At 42.4% G+C, this 26,744-nt stretch overlaps 1 protein-coding gene across 1 annotated transcript in view; it reads right to left on the reverse strand.

Moving 5' to 3' along the window:
• MED27 (mediator complex subunit 27) overlaps nucleotides 1–26,744 on the reverse strand; it is a 145,985-nt gene that overhangs the window by 68,635 nt on the left and 50,606 nt on the right. The window lies entirely within an intron of this gene.

The raw sequence follows: 26,744 nt of genomic DNA on the forward strand, positions 1-26,744 counted from the left end.
AGGGTCCTCAGTGTACATGTCTGACTCCAGAATAATAAGATACAGAAAAGGACTCATTCTTAAGAGGCCAAAAGGTACAGTTCTGCGCATTATGCACCTATATTGCTGAATGTACAGTATTTATAAAGGCACCTTAATAAAGCCACTAATATTGCTGAATGGTTCCACTAAAGCAAAATGAAAAGCCTGGGATTCAATTTCTCAAAGGTAAGGAGGAGGAGAAAAGGTTCAGTTATACACACGAGATAATCAGGGAGGGGGATGAGAAGGGCAAAGACAAGAGCAGACTTAGAAGGGAAGCTAAACGGTAGAAAAAAACAGAAGAGAGAGAGAGAAAAAGAGAGATGCAAGTAAAGTGGTTTCAGAGGAACAAGCCTGGAAGATTATCTTTACTACCGCATTTTGAATAGATTTAAAGGGAGAGAAAGTGCATTTGTCAAGCCAGAAACAGGGTGGGTGCAGTAGTCAAGATGCATTAGGAGGAGGGCCTAGAATGATGGAAGTCTTTAGCTGCAAGGATGGCGAGGAAAGACCAGATGCAAGATGCTGGGCAGAAAGAACTAGCAAGATTTTGATGTGGTCTGGATACGCAGCTCTAGGAAGATGATACCCTAATTATGGGCTTGAGGACAGAAGTGTTACCCGCAACAGTGGAGAAAGTAGGGACAAGGGATCAACAGGAGGAGTAGACCCAATGGTCAGTTTGGGCTACCAGAAACAGAACCAAGAGGAACCAACTGTTCAGTGCAATGTTTTTCAATTAGGAAAAAAGCTTGGACATAAGTGTGCGCGTGTGCGCACGCACATGCATAACAAGAGAGCGAGTACCTATATTGCTATAGCTATGGCAGGGTGGAAAGGATAAAACAAAAAGTATAATGCAAGAGGGATGACTGCACATTTTCTTGGCTCTGTAATATTTGCTGAATTGACTTCTTTTTTTTACGTTGACTTCCCTTGTCTGTGTTTTCATGAGTTGTTATGATGTTTTTCTTGAAACTTCACCTCATTTTGTTCTTCATATCTTAATAAGCTTCCTCTTTGGTTCCTTCACACAAATACATTGCAATGTTTTCATGGAGGAACACAGGTCTGCTTTAGAAAAAAAATCAGGCTGCACAACAGTGGCCTGCTAAAAAGTTTGGCCATGGAGGTCAACGAACCTGATTTGATAACTACTGTTCCAAAAGGTTGGGAGCTACATGCTGGAGCTGAATGCAGTTTTTAACGAGGCAAAGGAGTGGGGGCTTGAATGTCACAACTTAAGGGAAACCCTGTTCTCCAGAAAACTGATCCAGTTCCATATGCTATGTGTGGGAGAATGGAGAAAGTGAAGGATAACGAAGCTGATGCCCATAGCAGCTGTTGGTGGGACAGCAATGGAAAGACAATCCTCATTAGTAAGAAATACACATGTTGAAATATTGATTCCAAATAGGCAGAGATCTTTATCATGCTCTTTACCTAGAAACCAATATCAGAAAAATGGAAAGGTCAGTATGGTCTCCGCTAAGGTTCAAGTAACATTCAAAATGTGAAAACAAGGGAAAAGGGTTCTTGGCTTGGTGCTTAGATACTGGCTTAGGATACAGAGACAGAAAACAAGTTTCCTGTAGCATGCTATGACAGGTTTGGTCCTCTGTTCACCTATAAGCTCAGCAGAGCTGCTCTGAAGCACCAGCACACTGGAGCATCCCCTTCCTCCTGGCTCCAAGGAGAAAGAAGAGGGAGTCTACTTGCATGGCCCATCATGCAGAGTGTTCCCCCATGCTGTCTCTGGTCCAGAAACAGCCAATTTCCAGGCTACTGACATCAGCAGATCTTTGAAGTCCTCAGTCCTCAAACATATATATGGATAAATGGAAAATAAAAACAGAGATGTACAGAACTGGGAAACCATCAGGAACTGTAATACAAAAGGGAGGTAAGAAAATGTCACTGAAAAGGGTAATGTAGGAGAAATAGAAATGGACTGAACAGAAAGGTGAGCCATAAAAACAAGAGCTAAAACAGGAAAAGATTTTAACAAAGCAAAAAAAAACAACAACAACCAGGAAGATTTGATGTCAACAAGAACACTCACCAGCTTACAAGCTGAACCGAGGCCAGAGGCGAGATCAAGCCAGCTCCGCAGCAAAAGCAGAAGCAACGCAACTCAATTCACATGCAGGAAGCATTTACAATGCTCAAATGCAGACAGATCAAATCATGCATAGAAGATATATTCTCTCTCTCTAGCCGTCCTCACAATTTGCAAGAAGGGTAAGGACCCAATTTTGTCCCCTAAATCCTTATAGAGTTAACTTGAAGAAAGAGCCAGCCCTAAGAAAACTTGTAGGCAACAGCAAGTTAAGCATGGGCTTAAAGTTATGCAAGCACAGAACTGCTCTCCTCCATAGGGATGGGCTTAAGCACAGTGGTAAAGCGGTTAAATTGAGCACAATTAATATACAATATAAACATATTCAGCGATTGATACAATCATGCAGCTGTGCAGAATACCAATTAGCAGCACAAGCAGAGGCTGGGGGCTACAGCAACAGCTACTGCAAAATTCAAACATTTTGAGCACTAGGGTTCAGAATCACGACTTCCATCCCCATCAACAAGGTAATGAAAAAAAGACAAAGGGAAGAACCAGCTGTGGAACAATGAAAACAAATTAGCAGCTGAAGATAATATTTTAGCTGCACTAGCAAAAAAAATCATAATTGACTTTCCGTCTGTGGCACTGGTGTAGCTACACTTCCAATTAAAATAATTTTTCATTTTAAAGTGCAATCCCTCAGTAACAACCTTCCCTTCGGCATTTTTTGCCAACAAGTTCTGGGTTTTTTTGTTTTGTTCTTTTAACAAGTGTCATGGACTGATCACATTGCTTCTACATATGAAGAAATTGGTTTTAGTTTCTGAACAGCATCTTGTAAATACCCAAGTTTCATTTTAGCAATTAAGAAGTTCTCTTGCTGAAGACAGGACACTGACTTTGTAAAGTTACCAGGGTCTGAAATAACATTTGCAAAGCGAGATCTGTTTATATTTCAAGGTCAGCAGGAATTAAAATCACAGTTCTCTGAAAAACGGTGTGCAACGGATGTGTTTACAGACCTGCGTCCCATCAAAATGATAACCACTACTAACCTAGACACCATTGATCTACAAAGAATTTAACGTGTTAGGAGGTTCAGCTATTTGGCAACTCTAAATGTTTATTTTTTGTATGATCTTGATCAAGACTGCATACCTATATTATATTTAGTTTCTTTGATTTTAATTTTGCCACGATCATGTACTACTGGAAAGCGCCGTCTTCTACAACTAAAGGTGCTTCCTTAGAAAGTTCTATCCCAGACTAAAGTTTCTTTTAAAAAAGGACTTCTAAGTTGAATTTTCTCTATGGTTATTCTTCAATCACAGACTAACAGAGGGACCAGACTATTTACTGGACACTAAGCCAACAAGCCTTGCCATTGCCATTGGATTATTTTAAATTTCATGCATCAACACAAATACAAATGAATTTAAATATTATTTTAATAGTAAGCACTACCTGTCGAGTCACTCTTGTTACCTAGCATGTAATATGTGCACTAAGGTTTACATCAGACCCTGCTCTCCTCTAGCGACTCATTGCCCAAATCCAAGCATTACTGCGTTAGAGAAACATTTTTGAGAAGCTGCATCCTCTTTTCCCACTCCCCACCAAAAAACTGCACTCAGAACTGGGTGATTTCACAAGTTAAGGTTTCAGAAGCCCCCCCTTTTAAACGCTAATAGGAACTCTAGTAGCAGCCGTACTGCTTTGATGTCAACTACAAAGGTGAACTCAAACAAAACGGTTTTCTGGCAATGCCACAATATCCTGCTGGTTAACTCTTCAACTGCTAACATTTCAAGTCAGACTCAGATGCTACGTTTACTAGTATTTTTCAAGTTGGCCCAAGAAATGTGACAAAATCTATAGGCACGTGAAGAAACTAAAAAGATACAGCTAAATTAAACTAAAAAAGATAGTGATATTAGACAGACAGACACAGAGAATGTGCTAATTTTTTTAACACAATTGCACACGTGGCTTTTAAGCCTGTGTCCGGGCTCTGCTCCACCACCGTCACCACCACCTCCGGGCCACCCAGTGGGGCAGCAGTGGCAGCGCAGAGTTGCAGGGCAGCCCAAGTGTGGGCTCCAGGTGGCTGCAGGGGGGTGGGCACGCACAGACACACATGAGCAACCGCAGCCGCAGCCTGTACATGGCCAGGAATGCAGCCCGGCAGTGCGTAGAGCAGCACCATGCAGGTAAGTCTGTGGAGGGGAAGGGGTGGATGACAGACTGAGGCCCCCACAATGAGGGAGGGAGAGGGGCAGGGGCAGCTTGTCTAGCAGCACTGGGGGGCAGGGGGTAGCATAGCTCTCCGCCGCTGTGCACACCCCTGGGAGAGGCATGGGGGGCATGTGCCCCCCAGGATTTTTGCACAGGGAGGAGGCAGGCTGCCTGCTGTGGGCTGGGACTCTGTGCCCTGCTGCCTTTGCCCTAGGAGCCATGCACTGGCTGTGCCCACTTGGCAGTAGGAGGCACAGCATGGTGCCATACAGCTCCCAAGGCAGAGGCAGCAGGACACAGAGCCCCCAGCCCACAGTGGGTAGCCCACCTCTTCCCTGTGCAGAAATCTAGGGGGCATATGCCCTCATGCCTCCCCCAGGAGTGCACCCAGCAATGGGGAGCTGGGCCCCTCACCCCTGGATAAGCTGCCCACACCTCCATCCCACGACCCACCCTGGCTCCGGGTCCCCATTCACCCTAGCCCCTGCCCTACTCCCTCGCGCACTGTGGGGGCTTCAATCTACGATCCCCTGCCCCTTCCCCCCATAGACTTACCTGCTGGGCACTGTGTCTGTCTGTCTGTCTGTCTCTGACTCCCAAGCCACAGCGCCCCAGCTTTGCTGTTGCCCCTCACTCCTGACCCACAGTACCCCGCATCCTGCCAGGGGGTGCAGGGATCCCCCCAGTTCAGAACCACACACACACCCTCACAGCTCCCCAACATCTTCACAGATTACCCACACACACCCCCAACCATACAAAGTACCTGCATAATTTTGAGTTTCTCTGTGCATAATTTTGAGTTTTTAGCTATGAGATTAAAATTGCAAATAATTGCAACTATTTTTTTAATTGCAACTAATCACGATAATCTTTTTTTTATCATTTGACAGCCCTACTATTAAGCACACAAGTTAAACCATGAGAATCTGTCATGAAATAAACTTCAAACTTGGGAGGCATCACTGTTCAGGAACACGTCCATGACAAAAAAGGGACAGCCCGGAGGGTTTCTGCATTTCAAGTACATCAGGGGAACTGAAAGTGTTTTGTGCACCAAAGCTACACACCCTAAGGAGCCCTCCTCAGGTAATATTCCTGGCCCAGTCCAGCTCAAAAGAGCAAGTATCAAGGAAAGGCACTGGATTTTTTGTCCAACACTAAAACTGAAAGATGTTTTAAGAGCAACAGAAAAGACCCTTGAGACCACCTCTCAAGGAAACCCAGAAAGATCTACTGGACTTGGCTGCTGACTTCTTAGCTCCTTAAGCCACCAGAAAGCAACTATTAAGAATTACTAATGATGAAGATAAAACAAGGACTGGAAGAAGATTTCACAAAGCATATGTAGAGGCAAAAAACACTCAAATGCCTTCTAAAAGACCAGAAGCGGATGTTAGGGGCTAACACCTACCTAAACCTTGCTCTTTTGAAACTTTCCCCTCCACATCTCCCCACATACAAAGAACCACTTGGTACCATTTCCCTGTCATCATCCCACAGGATAGAACCATCTTAGCCATTTCAGTAAAAACAAGGAGAAAAATCTTCCTGGACTATTTTAAGAGGATATTTGCTGCCTGAGGAAAAACAATTCTCTTTATACTGAACACTTGGAACTTGTGGCTTTGTGTATTTTAAAGCACAGTCATTTAAAATAAGTAATTCACAATTGACCCTTGAAAACTACCCCACGATATCATCTTCCATCCTAAGCCTCTCTAAGAGAAATGAGAAAAGGACTACCTGACCTTGGTGAGCATAGATGGGGCAGGCAATACACGGGTTAACAGAGGTGGACAGGATGTATTATTTATCCCGGTGAAACCTGTAACAGCAAGGGCACAATGAGAGCCAGAGACAACTGAAGACAGAGAATTTGGAGAATATGCAATCCCTTCCATAGGACCCAAAAACAGAGATTTACTTTTTGGGTAACCTTTTGGAGTATTAATAGGTGTGGAGGAAGGGCCCAGGACCATACTGTCTGCCACAACACAAGCACTGTGACCTCAGGATAAAACAGAAACCTACACCAAAAACTTCTTTCCTTTCTTCTCCATTCTCTCGTTAGAGATCAATGACAAAGGATTCAGAAAATTAGTGAAGAAACCGAATGAAAATAAAGAAAGCAACAGTGCACTACTCTGAGTGTGCAAGTCCCAGGGGTTTATACTGGGGACTATATTCAGAATGGGAGGTCACAGGATTTCTGAAGTATAAAAAGCCATGGCCACTATTTCTTCACTCTGGCAGACTGCTGAACTGAAAAGACGACTACAATATTATGTGATAAATTGACTAGTCTAGGGGTGCAACATTTACTTTCCAATATGCCCTTTCCAACTCAGCCCATTATGTAAATCAGAGAAGAAGCACAGTTAGGAATTTTAATATTCACAGCCAAAACAGACATCTGCTTTAACATTTCCTTGGCTAGCGCACACGGAAAAAGCCGCAGTTGAAGGGTTAACAGATGTACTGCTTGAAGGATAAACATGTACAAGATGGCTCAGGTGAGTGAAAGCACAGAGCATCTATAAAATGTGCTCATTATGAATGGAAGCCGGGGTCTTGAATATTTGCTCAATCATACTTAGATTAGACAGCTCACAATTAGAGAAGAGCAGGAGTTCTCTAACCTGTGGTATAAAGCCATCCGAGTGTGTCGTATGCAGTTAATCATCTGCTAACCACCAGGAACTATTCCATTTTTACTGATTCAAGGCTAACTCTTTCCAGCACTGAATGGAGAAGCTGAAGCTGTTAACCGTCAGCACACACTTCATAATATTGCTTCTGCTCAAAAATTGGGGTTTTTTCTGTTATTGGTTAGTTTGCTAGAATTATTGGTCTCTGGTTGTATCGCAACACCATAAGCAACAAGCCATCATCAACAGAAAGCTACTAGTTAGAAATGATTCCACAAATTCCAAAATCTGCAAGTTACCGGTATCTGGTCGCAGTAAATCTAGCTGAAGGTTGGTTAATTAAGCTACTTTTTTTGTGTGGGTATGTGTAAAGGGACACCAACATCTTAAACTCCAGTCAATTCAATATCTTCTAGACAGCTTCTGGCATACACCCATTTTCATGGTTTTAGAGGCCTGCTTCCCATTTTCATTGCTTTTCTCCCCCGTTTCCATGTTAAAAAAAAGTAATCAGTTCTCCTAGGGAAAAAGTAAAATTGACTCTACACAAGGGCTGCTAAATTTGCAATGTTAATTAGAATAAACTCATTTTTTTTCCTAAAAAGAAAACAAACAAATAACACTAGTCTCTTTCGATTATCATCTTACATATTATTTGCAACAGCCGTAGGTAAAATACTTTCAAATATAATTTGGATTTTTCTGGCTGACAGTTTCTTAAGTGATTACTCACTAACTAGATTTAACCTGTATTTTGCTCCTTCAAAAACTGTTCTTTTAAGGCTCTTGTCTACAAAACACATACAAATTAGTCTCAAACAAAATGTCACCTTTGCTGAGCAACTGTCACAAAAGTCTGAAAGCCCTAAAGATGAAGTGAGAAGGGGTTTTGCATGTAAAAGATACAAAAGCAAACCTTGGGACTGATGGGAGGTCAGTTTTATCATGATGGTGTGGACAAGGCTATAGTATTTTGATTTGCAATACATCAAAACACCAAGGTACTTTTTGCCTCATTTAGAACACACTTGACTTTAAATACCCAGCGCTGAGTGTAACAATCAGCAAAAGAGTTAAATGATTAAGAGACTCAGGTAGTCCGGGGAGCCTGACACAGACTGACAGGCTCCAGCCAAGCTGCGTAAGTGTTTCATGTGTCTGCACTTTATCTTCTATACGTGAAACGGTACCTAAAGGCAAGACAACAAAGGGTACAAAATAATACATCACTGTTCACTTATCATTAAGAATCCTGACAGTGGACAGCCAGGCCTCCCAATCAGGTCTTGAAAGTAGGGGTAAGGGTCATTCATTTCTTACTATTGTCACTAATGCACTTTTGAATTTTAAGAAATGCGATTGGTCTTGAACATTTCCTGATGACGAGGCACAAAAATCAAGACCCTTTCCCCCTGCAAGAAAGCATCCTCCTTGCACTTCCTGCTTTCTCTCATCTGTACAAACATATGAGAATGATGCAGTTGACATTTTGCAGTCAAATAATATGTGGCACTGAGCGTGTTTTCAGGTGTAGATCTTTAAACACTTTCGTAATAGTGAAACAGGCATCATCATTCTATTACAGAAATCTTAAGCGAAGCCCAAAAGGTTAAATGATACCATTTGTCTCGTTTGGGTTGAGGACAACTAGAACTCGGTAGAACCTGTTTCTCAGCCTCCCCTAGCCAGATAACACTGCTCCTCAATAATCCTCTCTCAACTATTATTCCCCAGAAACACAAGGATAAAGTTTAAATGGCCTAATCCTTTTAGCTTCAAATGGACATCTGTTTTTCTCTTAGGTGTACATGGAGGACTAGAACAGCATACGGTGCAATGTTCAACAGGGAAGTTCTATGAGGGATGGAAACAGCTCATTGAAAAGAACGATGGCGGTGCCAATCATGTGTTATTTTACCTACACTTTCTAACGATGTTAGCTACTCATGAAGATTAAACAAATAGGAAGATCAGATCTTTCACCATAAATCCAGTGCCAAAGCTGAACTTCAGCACTGGAATCAGGTTCCAAAGTACAATACAGCAAAGCAGAAGATTCACAACGCAGGGGAAACATGATTGCAGAATTCAACATTTTACATGAAACCAGAATGCAGTCCTGAAAGCTTGGAGACTTTAAGAGAAAAGAAACATTCTTAAGCTTCGGTACGTTTTAATCTAATCTATTCCTCCCTGTGCTGTTGCTACAGAATTCGGGCTGTAAATTTGTTTTAAATTGACAAGCACTACACCTGGAAGAACAGAAGTCAAGAAGGTGCCATTCCCTCATCCCCCAACCAGGGCACTGCTGATAGAGTCCAGAGGGTCAGTGAAGGGATTGAGAATGTCAGTGTGAGCAAGGTTTTAAAACTTAACATACCAGCACATATTGCTGAATAAAACCATAACCAGTTGAAGTAAGGCCTGTCATTCCCTGAAAACCTGTGTAGGATCAACAACAAATATTCTATAAAAGGGAACTGGGAGAGAGACAAAAAATGAGATGGGGTAAAGCAAGGGTGGGCAAAATGCGACCCGTGGGCCAGATGCGGCCCGCCAGGGCATTCCAACCGGCCCGCGGGGCCCCTTAAAATTTAGAAAATTAATATTTATCTGCCCCTGGCTGCCTGTCATGCAGCCCTCGATGGCTTGCCAAAACTCAGTAAGCGGCCCTCCACCCAAAACAGTTGCCCACCCCTGGGGTAAAGCCAGCTTTCTGCAAAGCAATGAGGACTACGGGCACCAGATAATGCTAAGGTCCCTCCCAAATTAATTTCAGTTTGTTTAAAGAAACTTTTCTACCTAGGGATTGCATTGGGGCATTTTATTGAATTTATTTTCCTTGGGAATGGGAAGGAGATGCCAGGAAAGTATAGAACATAGGTACCAAAACTCTTAATTTTAAAAGTTATAAATGGTCTTCTGTGTACTGCATTTAAAAGAAAGTTCCCACCAATTACAATCTGTTTCTCCAAGCTTCTTGGTTTAACCCACCCACAATATTCCTTGTAAACACATGAATGCCCAGAGAATGCCCTGCAGTAAAATAAAAAAGTAATAGAGTTATTTTTAATGTTGAATATGGAAAGCTCAGCAAAGTGGATCTCCAAGCCTATACCCTTCCATGTTAAAAAGGACATTAAACTAAGTTTCTACAACTAAGTATAGTTCATTATTTATGTTGGCTTTACTTTTATTTTGAACTGCTGCCTGAACTACGACGGACTCTCACAGCGAGTCTTAAAATTGGCTTTGACTTTGGTGCGAGATTAAGATATTAATGTTTATTACTATGCTAAATCTAGACCTTCCTTCCAAATCATTAAAAAGGCACACTTTAAGTATCTAAAAATGGGCAACTATTCAGTACTGTTTATGAAACAGCTAGTTTCGACTCATGATGAGGTATATAAGTGAACTCATCAATAAATAACTGCAGTATGTTCTGTACCCTACAAATGCAATTTTGTTAAGCCACATTGGTAAAAACCACTAAAAAAAAATAATAATAATGGCCTCTCAGAAGCATTAGGATAAATTAGTGAGGGAATTACTCTTTTTTTTGTTTAATATACTTGACAATATAATATATTGGTGGTGGAAAGAAGATCTGTTATAATGCATCTCCAAGTTGGTATGCAAAATTTTAATTGAACCCTCTCCAAATGACCTCTCCCAAGTGAAATACCCTCTTATCGAGCCAGTATCCGCAAACGTCTGTGTTAAAACCGGTTAAACAGGAGGAAATCACAACCTTAGAGAAAGCTTTGATTTTGTTCTTAATTTCTTACAAATGTCCTCTATTAGATAAGCCTGTTCTTCTCTGTCCAATTAGCACAACTGCCAGTAGTACACATTCCATTTTCTAACACAGTAACAAGCAGTTAAACTAGTATTTGCCGTCTTTAATTGCACATTAGAACCATCTTCGCCAACTTTCTTTTTACTGAAAGGATTCCCTACGGTCGGATATTAGTGTTCTGCTCCAATGGCTGCAAGGGCATCTTTTAACAGTTGGGGCCATGGAACAACTTTTAATTAATTGCCACCACTTAATTGTGCCACTGACACAAACACTACCTTTAAGGCAGGCATACATCAAAGAGGCAGAAATATGCTCCGTTACAACACAGCCGCAATTTCCAGAAAACTAATGCTCACTAAGGGCCACATACTGCCCTGGATCTGCCCAGGAGCCGCCTGTGCAGGAGGGTAGATATCCCATAGTTTACATGGAAATGAAGCACTGTTTTCAAGCTCAGTTTTCCAGCTTACCTCCAGCCAAACAGATGGGAATTATTTCCAGTGCTGCACACTGGATTCAGAGTAATCACACTTACTGCATTCACCTGTTGAACATGATGACCCAGTATCAACAGAGTCAGAAATCCACTCTTGTAACTAGCACTGGCTGAATAAGAAGCTTCTTTGTACAGTATTTCCACCAAAAAAATAAGAACGGGTGCTCATTTAGGGGCCCCAGATACAGAGGGCAGAGTCAGTGTCATCTGATCCAGGATATAAGCAAAATACTTAGGAAGCAACCAAGGCAAGGCATGGAACCCCCTAAATGTAATTATTTTAGAAATAGGACATTGAACTGGTTAGCAAAGGTGAAGTTATTTTGAAGAGTTCAATTTTCCTCTACAAATTTCAGCTTACTGTGAAGGGGAAGATGTTGAAGGACAAACAGAAACACAATAGATCCCAGATAAGATCATCTCAGAGCGTACGTCAAAGATGGTGGCAATCCTACCACTTGTCTCCAACAAGAATAATCTGAAGCCACATGAATTTGCTTGTGTAGTACTGGGACCTAACAGATCTGAAGGGTATAGACGCTTAAGATATAACCTGTTCTAGGACAAGATAGATAATCAAAGGACTGGAGAAGTTTCAAAGTGACATCCCCCACGGGAAGGGGAGACCCAGACTGTAACCAACTTGGTTCAGGGATGAGAAAATGAGGGATGTTGATAAGACGCACAGATCACGATGATGGAGTGGAAGAGGAACAGAAGCCTTATAAGCTACATACATATCTAGAAACTTTTGGTCTAAGCACACTACAACTTTGCTTTGGCAGCCCTAGTAAGCTGTACACACATACACTAAATAATCCCATTATAGAGTGTGGTTTATTATAAATTATTAGCTGCTATGCTGCAATTATACAAGATGAATGGAAAAGGGATTTCATTTGAAGAATTGAGGGTGGAGGGAAGCGACGTGAAATGTAATCAGAAAAGTAATGCATCACAAGCTAGCAATGATATGCTATAACAAATATTTAATTACTGCTTAAAACTATCAAGACTGTTGTTAAAAACCCTAAATGGTAGAACTTCTCCGGTACTAATGACTGGGAAACACCTTGCACTTATTGAATTTACAAGTTGGAAAGCAATAATAAAGAAAGGAGAAAAAGACCACATGAACCATTCAGTATACTTTGTTTGAAAAGTGTAATTTTAATTATTTATAGTACTTCATAACATACTAGTAAATGAACTGCAGCACACCCTGTAAAAATAATGAAGTCTTTGTAACGTGAGCCCTCATTACACTGCTGTCTGTATGAAATCTTTGCTGAAGAGTGGAGATAATGCCAGTGTTTTCAGCAGGTTATAAAGTGTGAAGTGAAGAAGTTCTGCCATGCTACTGATAAAACAAGTTGCTGAACTTTATTGGTGTTAAAACCACCCTTAGTGCTTTGCCTTTTGTCTCTGAATAAATACGAATGATTATTTTGCTAATGATTATCACAGTCACCATTTGGTGTGGAACAGTCAAAACCTTTTCTTTCCTCAATCAGTGCTGATCAATGCTTGTACAGCTTCTCACTAATTACTTTGAAAGGAAAATGTGCATCTGTGGAATATATGAAGGGGAATAAAAACAAATTCAGTATACAGCCATGGCAAAAAACAATCAGCATTTGTTCTGGAGTAACAAAGTAAAGAAGATTATTACAGGGGGCCCTTCTGCCAAACACAGCAACACATTAGGAGATTAGATCAAGATTTAAATAATAATAAAAACTCCTACTCCTAAAGTTGCAAAGAACAGCTCAGATGCTGGCTCAGAAGAGTTATCAAGCATTAGAAGCCACTAGAATATCAGCTATTCCAAACGAACAAAAAAAAAAACCCCACCAAAAAAAACCCTGCACTGGGTATCGTCATAGCCAGTGGTGCAGCAACAGAGACTGAGCAGGTCAGTACCAGACCTAGGGCAACAATTTTAAGCAGCTGCCATAAGAGTAACTCTTTAATTCCCTTGCTGACTGCTGCAGTTATGTTAACCACCCAAATACCTATTTTGCCACATACATAATTTAGCTCAGGGGTGTTCACTCCTCAGGCCAGATCTGACCCTTGGAGCCATGTCATTCAGCCTGCAGAAGTCCCCCAGAGGTCTGAAATTTGGGTGGCGGGGAAGCAAGGGCAGCAATTGCTGCCTCCCTGCTGCCAAATTTCCAGACGTGTGGGGAGCCCCACAGGCTGGACAGCACACTAGACTGGCACGTGGAGTGGCTCAGGGCCCGATCTGGGCATACAGGTGCAGGACCCAATCCTGCAGCACAGGGCTTGATCCAGCCTATTCATCCAGCCCACAGCACTAAAAGTTTGGGCACCACTGATTTAGATTTACATGGAGGATTTCATGCTATCTTAGTAAACACATTATAAGTTCATGTGAACACCATAAAATAGTTGAGTCTTAGAATACGAGACATTGCTCCAGCAAACTGCTAAACATGGACTTGATTATGCAAGTTGTGTAAGACGCAAGGTGAAGGGCACCGAGTCTCCACTCCAACTCTGGAGTCTCCACTCCAACTCTGGGAGTGGTTAGGGATGCCGAATTCTTTGGAATACAGAGCCTAACGTAACATATGCTCTTCCAAGGACAAAATACACCCCCCATTATTCCCTTCAGCCTTTATCTGCCTCCCGTATTGTAGGACTGCATTCAAGCAGCATCCAGGGAGATTACTGGTCATGACAACTGCTGTCAAGATAAGCAGCGAGTCAACAGAAGGCTGCTCATCTTCCCTCCCCACAAACCTGACCATCCCAACTCTCCCTTCTGTAAGGATCAGCCACAGCCTGGCTATAAATCCTGATCACCCAGTGATGCAAGAGGCAGACGCTTTGTCAGGACCATCAATTGTTCATAAATGAGAATTACTCAGGGGTAACTGTGTTGTCATGTGCCACCTAAACACTGCCAGACAGGGAGCCCATCAGCTAGCTAAAACAGGCCTAGTACCTACAGAACCTCTTTTGGCATTTTGCTAATTTTAAGACTGGAAAGCATCTTCCTTATAATCTAACAACTTCTCCTTGAGGCCTCTTCAGGGTCCTCTGGTCAAAGTTATCATTTTTGTGTTAAAAGTGTACAGTTTCGATAGAATGAAGATAGGCTAGTTCATGATGTCAGCAAACCCAGATATCAAAACAGCTTCCTTTTGTCTTTAAGAAATAACTCTAACTATACGCCATCAAACCCGTGCAGATACAAAGCTAAATGGGACATGTCCAAATTGATTATGAACCACACAGAAAAACAGACATCTCACATGACTAATTATCTGCAGCCGATTTCCAAATTCAACCTCTTAGCCATTTTCTAACTAAAACAATTAGTTCAGGTATGTCTTTGCTGCCTCCCCACCTTCCTTGCACAGTAAGGGGAGTGCAAGAGATACTCAATCTTTTTTAATAAAAAAAGCGTGCATCAGATGCATAACACAGGTAGAAAGTTAGAACATTAGCAACATTAGACCAAATTACTGGAAGTCCTCATTGGATTAGAACAAAATTACTTCTGTCCACTGAAATAACGCTGTATACTTATCGTGGTAGATATTAATCAACTCAAAAGAGGAGACTGCTGTTATATAAAATATATAGACTGGCTATTATTTTTAAATATTTAAACACACACAATAGGTATGATACAATGCTGGCAGATTCACAGGCTCTGGGATGTACGTGAACAATGAACCAATGAATCACACGGCTGATGCTATCTACTGCTGACACTAACCGTTATACTCCATTCTTTTTCATTATACTGTAAGCCATTTTAAAAAATGAACTCTGGTTAAGAGCTTGGAAGCATCTTTCCTCGAGACAATAAGATGTAACATGCAAGTGCCCTTTACTACTTGCTCTAATTTCATACAGAGTGCTGTTACACCCACGTGAAATAACTGACTTCCTGAAAAATAAAAAGAAGTCAGCTCTATGGCAAAGCAGAGATGCAGTATCTTTTAAAGCATTTAATAAAAAAAAAAATTGTTATTCTTCAATAAGAGGTTTTAGATATTTCACCCCCCACCTGCACCCTGCAATAACTGGGACCTCATTTCTAGCTTTGTCTACACTAATATTTTTCTCAATCTTGCTATTACCAGTTCAGGTCCATCAATGATACCAAGATGAAAACCATAAGAGAGAAGCCTCGCGGCATTTTTAGGCACTCAGCAATCAGCTAAAAATATTGACAGTAAATCTCAGCCACTGCTGCTCCTTACCATGAGGAAACCTGAACTAGTAAAAGCAACAGTGGGAAGACTTTGGAGAAATTTCCAATTGGCCATAAGGTGTTTCAGTGGAGGACGATATTTCAGTAATACAGTATCGTAATCCTCAACGGCAAGCAAAGAGGCAGACAATTACAACTGAGAAAATGAAGGCCATTCACAACATAGGGAAAAATAATTCACACCATTTCAAAAGTTGTTTTATTTAATGTTTTCATTAAATAGTCAGATGCTTAAATTAGCAGCTTTCAAGCTCTGGTTTGTGAAGCACTTTCTAGCAATCCGCAGAGACCTGGCTAGTCGCGTGCAGCTAGCTGCCCTGATTTTCAGTTGATGGTAAAAAGAACTGATAGGAGGCCGAGTTAAAGAATTAAGAAAACAAGCGAAGACTGATTAACTTTTTCCTTTCAAACAAGGCCACATTTTATACTTTATTACAGTAGAGGAAGCTAAAAAGTATCCAAGCAATTTCCTAATATCTTTTATGAATTAGCAATTGTTGCAGTTGCCAGAAGGGATCTTAAAGGATTAATGGATGGGAAGAGATATAATCCATGCAATCACAAATCACAAGGAAAGGTGTCCGAGACAAATCTCTCCAATAAGATGTGGTCCCACTGTATGAAAAGTAGAAGAATGCTAGTCTAAAAACAACTTGAAAAACAGCTGTTTTATTTGGGGAGTGGAAAGGAAGTGGGGAAGTGAGAAGGGACAAGGGACTTAACAGTCGGTATAGCATTTTTTTTTCTGAACAACTTGCATATCACTTGCTGCTAACAACATCTACATTTTTTGCCCTCATTTTTCACCAAGCTGTCAAAATGGGGTTCTCCCATTTGCTGTTAAATATTTAAAATACGGATAATTATGTTAAATACGGATAATTATTTCTGACTGGGTAGAAAACTTCACTTGGTGACTTTCTCCTAATTCTAACGTGATATGGTGGTTCAAATATTATATTGAGGGTTTCATAAAACATATAAATAATTAGAATTTTACAAAAAGCCCCTTGTTTTAAGGGCCACTTTTCTAATTATTAGAAGCCACTTGCACATACCAATGATAATTTCATAGATCTAACAGGAATCAAAACACTGCCATGAAGGCGGCTAATGGGAAACATGAAGCCCAGCACCCTGCCATCTGCAACCAAGCTTTCCCTATTCCAGTAAGAGAAGTCTATGATGCCAGCTAACATTGACAGAACCGTCAACAGAGATTCCTTAGGTAATTAAAAAAGCTACAGGAAAATGATGTAGTATCTCAATCCGTTTGTCAAAGCACCTGCAGATCTTCTTTTAAAGCAAGAGAAGCATATATTTATCTAACAGTTACTATTTATTAGAAGGCAGTGCAAACCTAGTGGCTTTTAATAATGCTCTTGATGAAAGTAAAAGATGTGAGCATAGCTCACAAAGTCAAATAGAAAAGAAAAGTTTGCAGGCATTCTCTTAGTCAGGCTTCATATATTATGGGCATCATTATGAGAATTTGTTGCAAGGTGCGCAAATATATTTTGACTGCACCACTACCACCAATGCCACCTAATGATCAATAAAGTGCATTCTCATTCTTTGGCACTGCACTACAGCTTCCCACAAAGAGAGAGAGAAAGAACTCCACGGGAAGTAAAACTAAGTGTTAATCAGTTTATCCAACAAAAGGGAAAAAGTTTAACAACGTGATCTTAAATATGTACACTCATGACAACACAAAACTTAGGAAAATGATGTGGCTACAGAATGCAAGATTTCTATACTGAAAGATATATAAACTAAATATGTATATGAAATCACTCTTATCTTATGCTACAAGGACCTAACTTTTAATCTTTTTTCTTCATATGAAAAAGATTAATGTAGGAAGCAAAAGGGTCACTATATTGAAGCAGCATGTTCTTTAATAGATCCCGTTGCTCTATCTTGCAAAAGTAAAGCTAAAGAAATACTGAGCGAAACTTAAACATGACTGAGGATATGAAATGAGCTCCTAGTATTGAAAGTTATTGGAAACTGATCTCTTCCTTATTAATACAATTCCCCATCATATACAGACAGGTATCTCCATGTTCCAGAATGCAAACAGAGTTTTAATCTTTAATTATATTCTCAACTTCACCTCTTCTAGAGAGAGGTAGAGACCTGGGCCTGAGGATTATCTCTTTATTGCATATCATCTCTGTGGTATTTAATGAATATTGTTACTTAATACACCCTGCCAGTAGGGGGAAAGCAGAACTTTAGAACAGCACAAAGAACCTGAGATGACTTTTTTTTCCACTACGCAACAATGTTACAGCTCTACACTTTTAGCTCTTTCCTTCCTGAATAGTTTTAAAAGTAGCCACAGGCTTGTCTTCTGCCAGAGTTAAATAGCTGATTTCTCTTTATAGAAGGATAAAGTAATTGTTAGTGTGTTGTACATAATACTGGTTTGGATGGTATAAGCACTTGCACTATGTATCTCCGTGTTCTGTGACTTTACACGCTAACTATCACAATCAGCTGGTGCTTCTATTGGGGTCAATGCAGGAATCCCTGGATGCAATGTCATGGCTTGTATAATGCACAAGACCAAATTGTATGATCACCAGGAATCTGGGTTTTCCATTCACTGTGGAAAAGTAGTTTCCAGGAAGGAGGACCCAGGAAACTATAGGCCCATGAGTCCTACCTCGGGCCTGGGGAAGCTTTTTGAAAGAATTATCCTGGCACATGTCCAGGAAGGGCCAGCAGGGGAGGTTATGCTCAGGGGCAACCAGCATGGGCTCATTAGGGGCAGGTCTTGTCAAACCAACCTGGTGGCCTTCTATGACCAGGTCACCAAGTCCTTGGATGCAGGTGTCACAGTACATATAGTCTTTCTGGACTTCAGGAAGGCCTTCGACACGGTCTCTCACCCCATTCTCAGTAAGAAACTAGGAGACAGTGGTGTTGATGCCTACACGGTCAGATGGGTCACTAACTGGCTGGAGGGCCGCACCCAGAGGGTGGTGGCGGATGGGTCTTATTCGACCTGGAGGGATGTGGACAGTGGGGTTCCCCAGGGCTCAGTCCTCGGGCCCACACTATTCAACATCTTCATCAGTGACTTGGGCGAGGGGGTAGAAAGCACCCTGTTCAAGTTCGCAGATGACACGAAGATGTGGGGTGAAGTGGGTACGCTAGTAGGAAGGAACAGGCTGCAAGCAGATCTAGACAGGTTACAGGGGTGGGCGGATGAGAACAGGATGGGGTTCAACACTGACAAGTGCAGGGTGCTGCACCTGGGGAGGAAGAACCAGCAGCATACCTACAGGCTGGGGAACTCCCTTCTCGCCAGTGTTGAGACAGAAAAGGATCTTGGAGTCATCATTGATGCCACAATGAACATGGGCCGACAGTGTGGGGACGCGGTCAGGAAGGCCAACTATACCTTGTCGTGCATCCATAGATGCATCTCAAGCAGGTCCAAGGAGGTGATCCTCCCCCTCTACACAACACTGGTCAGGCCGCAGTTGGAGTACTGTGTCTAGCTCTGGGCACCGCACTTCAGGAGGGATGTGGCCAATATGGAGAGGGTCCAAAGGAGGGCCACCGGCATGATCAGGGGGCAGCAGGGCAGGCCCTGCGAGGAGAGGCTGAGGGACCTGAACCTGTTCAGTCTCCACAAGAGAAGGCTGAGAGGGGATCTAGTGGCAGTCTACAAACTAGTCAAAGGGGACCACCAGGCAATGGGAGAGTCCCTGTTCCCCTGAGCGATCCCGGGAGTTACAAGAAACAACAAACACAAGCTAGCAGAGGGTAGTTTCAGGCTAGACATTAGGAAGCGCTATTTCACTGTCAGGGCGGCTAGGACCTGGAACCAACTTCCAAAAGAGGTGATGCTGGCTCCTACCCTGGGGGTCTTTAAAAGGAGGCTGGACGAACATCTGGCCGGGGTCGTTTGACCCCAGTACTCTTTCCTGCCATGGCAGGGGGTTGGACTAAATGATCTCCTCAGGTCTCTTCCGATTCTACCAACTATGAAAAATGTGGATTTTCTCCTTTAAAGGAAAAAAACCATGGAAAAACCACAGGTTTCCCTTTGTAGGCTGGCAGAGTTGCAGCTTGCAAGGAGCTGCTTGGGCTTGGGAGCAGCAGGAGTAGGGCAATCAGGCAGGAGGCGCTATGTACATGTACATGTGCACACATGCAGGTGGCAGCCAGGCCGTGTGGAGAGCAGCTCCGCACTCCACTCCAGCCACAGCAACTGCCACCTTCCCTGGATGGCAGCTGGGGCTTGGGCACTGCTGGGGTGGGCAGGGGGCTGTGGGCCCTGGCCCTACAGCCGTGGCAGCTGGGGGCTCCCTTGGATAAGGCTAGGGGTGGTGAGGCACAGGGATGGGAGGCTGTGGGTTGGCAGCAAGGTGCACCAGCAGGGACGGGAGACTGTGGGTCAGGAGTGAGGAGCACCAGTAGGGCTGGGAGGCTAGGATTGGGAATGAGGGGCAACGGCAGGGGCAGAGCACTGGCAAACCAGGGTGCTCAAAGCCACAAAGCAGCAAGGGAGACAGCTGCAGCTGGATCCATACCCTGGTGAGAAAAGGAAGGACGAGGGACTCTAATTTTCCATGATAAAAAAAAACAAAAATCAAATGCCAAAATATACAGGTATTTAGAATTTATTTTATTATAATGACTGAGGCTTCCAAACTATTTTAACATTATAAATATATCAATAAAACATTGTGTTCAACTGATACCTATATGTATAGTGGTGCTTCATTGTAATCATGGAAAATCATGCATTTGAGGTTTTTTAGAATCAGAGAACTTGCAATTCCATCAGAAAAAACCAAGATCCCTGATAATCACTACCACCTCTTCTGGCTTTAAAAAGCTAGGGAAGATCAGCAGGCTAGGCATTCCTAAAATAATCTGCTTTTACTTTATTAATGAAGGCCCTAAAATCACGAAGTAAGCAAGACAAAGAAAGGAAGGCTGGAAGAGGAGGGGGGCAAAGGGAAAAAAATTTCTAACATTCACCACAGAAACCGTGCCAGGAAGGACCACGAGGATTTTTCAGTCATGTCAGTAACAGCTAATTTAGAAAATGTTGTTTCACACAATACAATAGTCAGAGGACCTACTCTGGCACATCTGGCTATTTGGAAGCCTGTTTATTACCTATGCATTTTAGTTAACACATGAAACAAAGCGAGTCATTTTTCAGTAATAATTTTTTATGATGTAGTACAGGCTTGTCCAACATACGGCCTGCAGGCCGCCATCCGGTCCACTGAGCCATTTTATCTGGCCTGCAGCGGCGGCAGCACCACCACCGCGGAGGAGAGAGCCACAGCAGCGGTGGGGCGGCGGCGCGGAGCCACAGCAGCAGCGGTGCAGAGCACGGAGCCGCCGCTGTGGAGCACGGAGCTGCAGCGCAGGGCCATGGCAGCGGCGGCGCGGAGCTGCCAGCGCAGGGCAGTGGCGGCGCGGAGCTGCCGTCGTGGAGCACGGAGCTGTGGTGGTGGCGGTGCAGAGCACGGGGCTGCACCAGCGGCAAGGCAGGTAGGGCGACGGGGGGCTGCGGCAAGGTAGGCAGGGCTGGCCCGCGGGCCCCAACCAGCAGCGAGGGAAGGGGAGCTGCTTACCCCCGCAGGGCCCAGGGGAGCAGACCCGCGCAGGAGGGCAAGCAGCGGCCGCTGGCACTGCCGGCCCATGCTTGCCTCCTCGCCCGCCTGCTTGAAGCCAGCCCCGCAGCAAGGCAGTGCCTGCTTGCTCCCCCGGCCAGTCTCCCCCCCACCGCTGCGGCTCTCCGGGCCCAGTCGCCTGCGTGCAAGGCCCCGAGGGGGCCGCTTCTCATGTGCTGCTGGGGCGGGAGGAGCTCGGCCAGGTCTGCACCCGCCAGCAGAAGCAGCGGTGGAGCTGTGTGCTGCTCGGGACGGGACGAGCCTGCACCCATCAGTCCCGAGCAGCACACGGCTCCGCCGCCGCTTCTGCTGGCCGGTGCAGACCTGGCCGGCCTTGTCCCGTCCCCAGCAGCACATGGGAAGCCAGCTTCAGCTGCATGCTGCTTTTCCTGGCTGGTGCCGACCCGGTTCTGCCCAGGCGGGTCCTGCAGCACCATGTCAACCCGGGCATGGCACCATCAGGCTGGGCAGGTCTCAGGTTAACCCTGGCCTGGCCCCACAGCTTCTCCAGCACCAGGTCAACCCAGTTGTAGCCAAGCGGCTCCTGCAGCACCATGTCAACCCAGGCGTGCATGCCATGTCAACCAGCACTATGTCAACCCCTGCAATTTTACTGGTGTCAAAGGTCACGTGACATCACTTCCTGATATGATACCACTTCCTGTGATGTCTTTGAATATGGCTCGCCGGCCCACTGGGTGATAAGAAGTTTGTGATCCAGCCCCACATTCAAAAAGGTTGGACACCCCTGATATAGTATTTAAAAATCTGCTTGAAATACCTAAATGTATTGTTTCCTCAAGAGACAACTGGCTGAAATGACCCAAGTCCATGAGTAAGCAGGATGCAATTTTAGAGCTTTCCATAAACCAAAAGCTATGATTCAACAAAATTTCAGTTGGTAGGGCACTGGCACCAAGTAAATAGAATTGGCATCTATCAGTAAGTTGTATGAAATTTGGAACAACACTATTGCAGAGTTATAGATGTTTGCTGAGCATTTGAAGGTAGCAGTTGGCATTGCCATCCATCTTCTTTATAAACAATATCCCTCAAGATTGGGGAAAAAAATGCATATACCCCATGTTATGTGCATCTAACTCTGAATGGACTACACAGGACACAAACAGAGGCAGCTCTCCTGTCTGAAACTTCAGGAACAATCCTGAAATAAGACTTACGATTGACCAAGGTGCTTAAAAGAACCAGGAGGAATGGAGAAACCTCCCAGGAAGAGGCCCAAGACATTTAAGTGTCACACTGACAAGCAAGCAATCAATAAGGATTGATTTTTATTTCAGCAATGAAGGCCCCCAGTCAATGAAAAATACCAGCCATGAGCTGGAAAGTTCTGGGCTAGCAAAAGTCTATTCGTGCAACACGACTAATGCCACAACGAAAGACTCTAAAGAACGCTTGGACATGGATGTGGCAGTGCCAAGTTTCAGGAATAATTCAAGTTGAATTATTACTCCATGTTACCCACCAGTCTAGAAAAGACTAATGACTGAACTGGAGTATTGAGAAACTGCTTCTGTCATGCCTAACTACAGGTTGCAGTTTTTGGTTGATACCCCTAAAACTCCCCATTATTACTATTAAACCCCCTGTGTTTGCCAACAAGTACAACTGCAATAACAAATGAAGTCAGCTCCCTGGGGTTCCTCTGTTCTCTCTTCATCAGACCGCAGTCTTTCACACTGATGTGATTTTTCAGCTTTGCAGTAACACATCAGAGAGTTTGTTACGCTCTCAGCACGACTGTGCACTGGCAGAGAGTTCCTCCTAAAGCTAACCATTTTCAGCAGTTTCAAGCCACCATGGCATAGCACGTGGCTTTCGGAGGTAGGGAGGGATCCAGTTTTAGGAGCGAGAATCTACCTTTAATTAAATGATGCCAGAAGAAATAAAACAAAAAGACATTTGGGCAATAACTGCGTTAAGTGGTCTTTCAATTTTAGAAGAACCCAAAGCAAGGGCCTGCATTTCCTCACTTACTTCTTAAATAAAAAAAAATTACAGTTGCAGTCATGGTTGACAGAAGGCCTGAACACAGACCCCTCTTCTGATGGACTTCATAAGACTTCAGCATGTATGAAGTCGAGTCTGATTGAAACAATTCTTACACAAGTCTAGTTTTGAATCGTCAGCCCAAGAAGTATAGAGGTCATAAAATATTACACAATGCCAACCTCAACTTTGTAGTAAGGAATGAAGATATGGATTCCAAGATAATAATTTATATGGCATGATTTCTACTAAGAATAGAAGATAAAATATCAGTCTCTAGTGTTATTTTTTTTTTTTTTTTTTATAGAAAAGAAAAAAATCTCAGTGATATAAAATATTCGTCAGTGCTATTCTCTAAGCCCTGTTAGTGACTGAACCTTAGGCAATCTGTTTAAATACTGAAGTCTCTCTTGGAAATCTGCATGAAAGGCCTTCAGACTGTTCTTTGTCCATGTCATTATTCACGTTACTTCCCGAGACTGAGGGTGGTAGTTTCCTGACATTCGTTTGCTGACTGACATCAATTACTGCTGTGTTGGTGTTTGTTCCAACTTCAACTTGCGGCCCTGAAACACAATACTCAACCACTAAAATGCAGAGGTAGTCTTATCTACTGATGCTATACAAAAACCTTCAGTAATGAATTTGCTCTGAATAGCTTTTAATTGACACCGAATCCCTATATGCAGTAGGTCTCAACCTAAAGACTTACAAATAAATTTAAGTACATTTCAGGAAGCAATCAGCACGTGCGCCAAAAAAAAAAAAAAATTTTTCCTCCACTACGAAATAGATCCAGAATAGAATTTTTATTATATTAAATGCCAGCGTTAGGAAGAGTTCACCATGCCCAAAAAATCCCCTTTCAAGCAAGTATCTTGCTTGCACTGAAGATGCTTTTCATTTTGCTTCAATGAAGAATAAGGAAAAGTAACAGGGCAGGGTTTATCATAACTGCCATGAAAGCTAGACAACAACTAAAATCATATAAATCTGTTTGTCACACTATATTTATACTGCGATTAAAACACCAGATTAACTATAACAATAGAACTGAAGGTACACAAATATATTAAGATGAAATAAGTGCATCAAGGATTGGTTAGTTAAAATAGTCAGATATAATCATCTAGAATGGTGGAAATTCAGCACGTGATCCTTTTGAGGGAAACTAAAACCATTCCAGATCGTCCGTCTGCAATAGCATGACAATGCACAACCCCACTGGTACCAGCTACACAGGACAAAGCAACACCATTTTACAGAATAGCTAAATCACACACAGACCGTTGGATACCTGGAAAGACAGTTTCCTCTCTGTGCTTTCCCACTGCAGTTGGAAAATATTATTTTGCTGGTTCTAAATCTCATATCACAAGCAGGAAGGAATCCAAATTATTCATCTTTTTTTTATCAGGATGCTTCTATGTTATTCTTTTTTTTTTTTTTTTAAAGCATCTCTCCAAAATATAAATGAATTCAAACACCTCTTACCTTCCCTCAACTCTTATCAATAGAGCAAATCCAACTCCTGTTCATTTTATGTAGAATATTTGGAATCAGCAGAACCCAGGATTCCATGAAAGAAAGGAAGTTTCCAGCTCTTGCAGTTGAGAAGAAAACACTTCAAACACAAATTAACCTTACCTGATGCAGCATTGTCTGCCTGAATCTGCACACAGCAAGAGAATGACAGAAACAACAATTCCTTTGCCCACAATTATTTTCCTTACCATTTGGATTCAAAAGTCTAATGACTCCAAATGAAAACCTCAACTGTTTCTTGCTTAGTTTAGTAATAGAAGGGGAACGGAGAAGAAATAAAGCCCATGAGTAAGGAAGTAGAAGCTAGAAGTTCCTGCACGGGAGGAAATTCACAATGAAGAAAATTACAAAAGAGAAAATGAGGGAATAAAGGGAAGAAACAGAAAGGTCAATAAAGAAGGAACGGGGGGGGGGCATTTAAAATGAGCTTATCTTCCACTTGAGTGATAGTGAATGTGGCAATGAAGTATCGAACAAATCATAAAGAAAATTAAAAGTTTAGTTAACACACCAACTACAATTATCCTCCAGTCTCTCTGCAAGCCTACTACTGAATTCAATGGGAAATCAAGTGGAATAGGAAAATAAAGGAGTAAAACATTCTGAATTTATATTCTCAGTGTAGCCAGTTCAAAACATTTAGAAACAGCCAGTCAGGCTCCCAAATCTCAGGAGCCTTTTAAAAATATGTATGTTTAGAGCTATTTCTATTTAATATTTTTAGTTATGCACTGGTCACATTTTCATGGTTTTATCTGCAACCATAAAGGCTAAGATTTACTTATTGTATAAGTAAATTAAATATAAAGGTGGAAGTCTCCCATAATGAGAATATGAGAAAACCTGGGGCTTTGAGGAAACCCCCCCCAAATATCTGCAGACTACAAAATAAAAACTGCACGGGCTAGCAAACACAATACTCCAGTTCATGAACCATCATGGAAATCAGTCCTCTACACCAAATATCTTTGACACCTCTGCCCACAATAAAACCCTATTCATCAGCCAAAGTTTTCCCCCAGTTTATCACATTGCTTGCAAGTTTGTACATCAATGCAGTTACACAGATACAAAAGAGGGCAGTATCTGACCCTACATCTTGTGGTTGTATCAAAGCAGCCTTTTCAGCCAGCCTGCTATTGATGTATCGGTAAAGATACGACATTGTATGGATTTTTTAATTAGCAGCTGTTTAAAAAAGTTACCATACATGGGGAAAGCTCTGCTGATTGAACTGTTCTCATTCATCTTGAGGGCACTTGGATTTCCTTTGGGCTTTGCACCAATTCAGTGTTGGGGACTCTGGTGACAACAGAGGGGCTGATGAGACTAAAACCCCCATGGCCAGTAGTCTGGTATTTATACCTTGTGAATCTCGTTCTTTAAAAAAATTAGTAGTCAGTTTTTACAAACAGCAAGGATGATAGTACAGTGAATAATTGCTTAACACTTAATTTCCTCCTGTTATAATAGTTTTTTGTGGTTTTTTTTATCTGTACCTAAATATTTTAAGCAACTTATTAATTTATAAAGCTGAGTTGTGGGTGTTTTGTGTTTTTGGCATTAGAACACAAGACTGCCTAGAGTGTTGATTGTCTATGTCCTTAAACAGTTTCTAGGTGTCCTCATAATTGCTTGTCACCTGTAAAGCAGGTTTAAATCTAATGCAAAATTAACATATGGCGAACAGATGGACTCAGAACAGACATTTGTCAAGAAAGAACTCGCAACAAAGACTTTTTCACTCGTCTTAGAGGACCTTCAGAGAAGTCCTACTGGAGGCTCCTAGTCACCCAAATCAGTGAAGAATCCTGCTTCAATGTCAAATCACAGGGCTCGCTGGAAAGAAAACTTTTGTAACTCTGATTTTTTCTTGTCACAGTCCTAAGTAACCTTTAATGACTATAGCAGGCAGCAACAAATTGTCTTTACAGTGCCCACAGTCCTTATTCCTACTGGAGTTATCATCCCTCTAGAGAACAAAAACTATTTCTTATTAAAAAGCTG

The sequence above is a fragment of the Alligator mississippiensis genome, chromosome 12, assembly GCF_030867095.1.
Source record: "Alligator mississippiensis isolate rAllMis1 chromosome 12, rAllMis1, whole genome shotgun sequence".
Lineage (NCBI taxonomy): Eukaryota > Metazoa > Chordata > Crocodylia > Alligatoridae > Alligator > Alligator mississippiensis.